This window comes from Rhinopithecus bieti, unplaced genomic scaffold (genome assembly GCF_001698545.2).
Source record: "Rhinopithecus bieti isolate Rb0 unplaced genomic scaffold, ASM169854v2 scaffold_15796, whole genome shotgun sequence".
NCBI lineage: Eukaryota > Metazoa > Chordata > Mammalia > Primates > Cercopithecidae > Rhinopithecus > Rhinopithecus bieti.
In genome coordinates this window covers 1,869,521-1,875,089 of record NW_016808858.1, presented here as the reverse complement: position 1 = coordinate 1,875,089, position 5,569 = coordinate 1,869,521, and the positions used below count along the sequence as shown (strand labels likewise).

The 5,569-nt window shown below is 33.6% G+C and overlaps 1 pseudogene; it reads right to left on the bottom strand.

Moving 5' to 3' along the window:
* Positions 1-762, bottom strand: part of LOC108539147 (cell adhesion molecule-related/down-regulated by oncogenes pseudogene) — a 14,356-nt pseudogene extending 13,594 nt beyond the window's left edge.
* Positions 763-5,569: the final 4,807 nt, after the last annotated feature.

Sequence of the window (5,569 nt, the reverse complement as noted above, 5' to 3'; positions counted from 1 at the left end):
TAAAATAAAAACTAAGCAAGGAAGCAAAACATTTTAACTTACAGTATGAAGAGCTAATGTTAAATCAGAAAATTCAGGGTAGCCCAGTGTGAATTCAGAGAATCAGACAGACTAGAGGTCTAAAAAAATTATTTGTAAATAACACTTCTAAAATGTTCATATATATATATTCACTTCAAAAAACAACATAAGTGGACTTTCTTTTGTTTTCTAGGGAAGAACTTGAATAAATGGCAAATCTTCACATCCTTGGTAAATGATGTTGTTATTTAGAACTAAGAAATGTTTTTCTGGAAATTATTATTTAGAACTAACAAATGTTTTCAGCCATCTCTGATAGGTGAAGGGACTTAATGGCAGATAATTTATAGGGCATTTGGTTGTGAAAATTGAACTCAAAGATATTAGTCCTATATTTGATTTTTATTATTTGAATTTTCAGAAAATGGTTAATGTCTGTGGTTAGGGATTTATTTGTTCTGCAGATGTATTAGTAATCCTGTATTAAATAATTTAAACAGAATTGTCATTGGTCTCTTGATCTCATATTGCTCAGTTATATAATATCTTGAGAAGAAATACACTTTATACACTTTTCTGGGGAGATAAGATCCCATTATTCATGTATGTATATGTATGCATGTATCTTTTTTCTTTTTGCAATGAATGTTACTCTGTATCCTGACAAAGCTAATAGCCATATCCTCCTACTTGGAGATTTGCGAAGTGTGAATGTTGGACGTTATCCTCAAGATCTGCCATGTACAACTCCAAGATCTAAGTGTTTTCTTCAGTGAGAATTCAGATGTTCTCAATGTCTCACTTTTGGCAGACATTACTTGGAGATGAGAGACTCTTGAAATTGGGCTTTTGGTGTCTGTAATTATGACTAGAAAGGGAAGAATAGGAATAATGAGATAAATGATGTAGAGATATTCTCTCCTTAGATTGTTAAAGAGAACTTTCACTACAATCTATTTACCACTTCCTCACTTTTATTTCAATATGTGCCACAGTCTTTCAGTCAGAAGAATTTCTAGTTAATGGAAGTGGAACTGTGAACTTTGTTAATATTGTTCAGTTTCCTTTTATATAGCACTCCTTCTCTTTGTCAGGCCTGTCTTTTACTGCAATCATTTCTGACCAGAAACAAATCAGGAAATTGTCCATCTACGGAGTAACAGAAGTACCTGAAAGAGCCCTTCTAGTGTGTGTGTCTTCTCACATAAGATGCATGGCTTATATTTGATTAAGTTCCTTCCAGTTTAATGAAAGCACATTTACTGTAATACTATTGGACATTTTTGGACATACTTATACTTTTATTTTATTGAAACAGAGTCTTGCTCTGTTGGAGGCTGGAGTATAGTTGCACAATCTCGGCTTACTGGAACCTCTGCCCTCTGTATTCAAGTGATTTTCAGGCCTCAGCCTCCCCAGTAGCTGGGATTACAGGTGAGCATCACCATGTCTGACTAATTGCTTTTTATACTTTTAGTAGAGACAGGGTTTCAACATGTTGGCCAGGCTGGTCTCAAACTCCTGTCCTCGAGTGATCTGCCTGCCTCGGCCTCCCAAAGTGCTGGGATTACAAGTGTGAGCCACTGCACCTGGCCTATTTATACTTTTCAAAATGTGCTTGTATATAGTACTTATTCATTTTATGGAAATCATCACTCATGATGCATATCGTATTGCTATTCTATGTGAAAAAGTGCTTATTAATCATTAGATTAAGGCAAATTAAAATCACAAGATGAACCAGTAATCACCCATAAGTGTGACCAGAATTTACTGAGAGATTTATTACCATGTATTGACAAAGATGCTGAACGAATGAAATTTCAGTGATACACGGTGGAATGTAAAGTTACACAACCACTTTGAAAACATTTTGGGAAATCTACATAAAGTATTCCTTGTGACCACTCCTAAATATACATCCGACATATATACATTGTCTTTTTTTGTACAAATGGGGTCCCACTATGTTACCCAAGCTGATCTCAAATCCCTGGGCTCAAGCAATTTGCCTGCCTTGACCTCCCAAAGTACTGGAATTACAGGCTGCATTCATGTATTAATTAAAATATGTGTACAACAGTACAACATTCTTCATACCATTGCCGTTCATAGTATACTAAAATTGAAGTTAAAAAGTTTATCTCTAGTAGAATGCCTAAATAAACTGTGATATATTCATGCAAATAAATTTTATGAAGCAAAGAAAAAGAATGAACTCTCACTACTTGCAACAAAATTAAAGAATATCAAACATCACTTTAAGAAACGAATCTGGACAAAACTTATTCTTAAAGAATATTTAATATTGAAGAATATTAAATATTAACAACAGACAAGTTCTATTCTATCTAAAGATTTTTCTTCTTTTTCCCCGCTTTTTTCTTTACTTCTTTTCAATGTATCTAGACATTATGTCACACACAAAGACCTGGACCTTCCCTGTCTCTTCTTCCCTATCTCCGCACTATAACAGAAGTCTAAACCACTGCAGGAAGATCGAGAAACATAGCTTCCCTTAAGGTACTGGTAAAAATTTGTTCCAGCTCATAGATGGGAACAAGGAACTAAAAGATGAGAAATAGCATAAATATGTGTTAGATTAAGACCTAGAACCGAAGGCAGAGCAAGATCACTGAGAAGATCCCATTCACAAGTCGCAGAGATACAGTATCTGCCTGTAACAGAGGCTTAATCAGAACTGTTTCGTGTATCTGTGTGTATGTTTGTGTAGTTATTTAACCTGATCACAGAAAATACAATTTTTAAATAATATAGAATATTCTGTAAACCAAATAACCATAACCATAAATTAAAGGAAAATATTAGTAAATTCCACGGTGTTAAAATACACATAAGATCTATATTGATTATGATCTTAAGGTCTTTTATTCAATATATATGTGTGTGTTTGTGTGTGTGTGTGTGTGTATATATGTATATAAAGATTCCATATATATTAATGGCTTATCTATTTGATACTAAAAGTCCTATATAAATGTTTTCTATATTGAGTGTGTTTCTACCTAAGGTTTCTAGCATCTGTTTTAACTTTTAACTTTACAACTTTGGTTCCTATACATTTGGTATATAGCTATTTATAATTTATAATTTTTTATTGCAAATTTTGATAGCATAAAATTGTCACATTGAAAGTTGTTGGTTTAAATTCTACTTACTTTCTTATTAGATTCTCAGATCCTTCTTTCTTAATGTCTCCATCTTTCTAGCATAATTTTGTCCTTCTCTTTACTTGCAATCTTTCTGAATTATTTTACTTTAGGTGTCTTTTTTTTGTATATAGGACATAGCTGGGAATTTTATTTGAGCTTATAAAAGTATTTTTTATCTTTTAATAGGTAAGTTAAGACCTTTCACATTTATTTTATAAATGGTGCATGAATTGAACATGTCTAATATAACTAATAAGTACAAAAAAGATACTCAACATCATAGTCATTGAGAATATTTTAATTAAAACCACAATTACATGCCACTATAAGGTCAATACAACAGCTATAATAAAAAAACACAGACAATAATATTCATTGTTAAGGTTATGAAAAAAATGGGAATTTTAATGCATTCCAGGTAAGCATGTAAAATAACACAGCCACTTTGAAAAATAGTTTGTTTTCTTAAAAAAATAAATAAATAAACATAAATGTACCAGAAAATCCAGGAATCCCTTTCCTCAGTATCTACCTAAAAGAAATAAAAATATGTTTATACAAAGACTTAAACTCATATATACATGATAGCATTATTTATGATAGCTAAAAAGGTAAAACAATCCAAATCTTGATCAACTCTTCAATGAACATCTGAATGTGAACTATTCATACATTGAAAAGCTAATCAGAAAAATAATAAATAATGAAATACTGATTTATACTACAATATGGATAAATACTGGAAATATTATGCCAAATTAAAAGACACAGTAAAAACTACATATTGTACAATTCATAGATATGGAACATTCAGAGGCAGAACACTAGAAAGAGATAATTGATTTCTTGGAACTAGGGTAGAAGGTGAAATTAATTGTAAACCAGCACAAGGCACCCTTTTGGAGTAATGATAATGTTCAAAAACTAAATTATGGTGACAGTTGCAGAAAACAATAAATATACTAAAATTTATTGAATGTTACATATGGGAGAATGTTACGTGGGAGAATTTTATGGTATACAGATTATATCTCAATGAAGTTGTTGAAAGTACTGAGGAATATAAAAGTTATAAAATTGCCAAAGTACTTTTCAAAAAAGAATAAAATGAGAAGATTTACATTATCTGTATCCAGATGTGCTATAAGTATGTAGGGATCAAGAAGGTATATTGGTGTATGGTGAGATAAATAAATATGTACAACAATAAAACAGAATTAGAGTCCAGAGTAGATAACACATATATGGTCCATTGATTTTTGACAAAGGTGCTAAGATCATTCAAAAGATTCAAGGATAATCTTTTCCACAAATAGTACTTAAATTTTTGGAATTCGGGTGCAAAAAATATGAACTTCAAACTCACATTACACCGTACATAAAAATTAACTCAAAATGGATCACTGACCTAAATGTAAGCTGAAATTATGAAACTTCTAGAAGTAGTCTTATAAAAAAATTTAGTGACCTCGTGTTAGACAAGTATTTCTTACATGTGGCATCAAAAAAAGAAACATTAAAATGACAAACTGGATTTATTAAAATTAAAAATGTTATTCTTCCAAGGAGACAATAAAATTAAGATATAAGCCATAGACTGGCAGAAATTATATTTGCAAAACATATATGTGATAAAGGATTTGTATCAATAAGAACTCTTACAACTCAGCAAGTAGACAAACTATCCAACGAAATCATTGTACAACCTAAAAGACTTGAGCAGATGATTCACTAAAGAAGATACTTGGATGGAAACTAATGATAGTAAAAGATGCTCAAGGCCAGGTGTGGTGGCTCATGTCTATAATTATAGCACTTTGGGAGGCCAAGACAGGAGGATAACTTAGGGCCAGTGGTTCCAGAGCAGCCTGGGCAACATGGAAAGACCACATCTCTGCAGACAATTTTTTTTTTTTTTCTTTTTTTTTTGAGACGGAGTCTCGCTCTGTTGCCCAGGCTGGAGTACAGTGGCCGGATCTCAGCTCACTGCAAGCTCCGCCTCCCGGGTTTACGCCATTCTCCTGCCTCAGCCTCCTGAGTAGCTGGGACTACAGGCGCCCGCCACCACGTCCGGCTAGTTTTTTTTTGTATTTTTTAATAGAGACGGGGTTTCACCATGTTAGCCAGGATGGTCTCGATCTCCTGACTTCGTGATCCGCCCGTCTCGGCCTCCCAAAGTGCCAGGATTACAGGCTTGAGCCACCGCGCCCGGCCTCTGCAGACAATTTTAAAAATTAGCTGGACATAGTGATGTGTGCCTGTAGTCCCAGCTACTTGGAAGGCTGAGATGGTAGGATACCTTGAGCCCAGGAGTTTGAGGTCAGCTATGATGTTGCCACTGCACTCCAGCCTGGTTGACAGAAGGAGATCCTCTC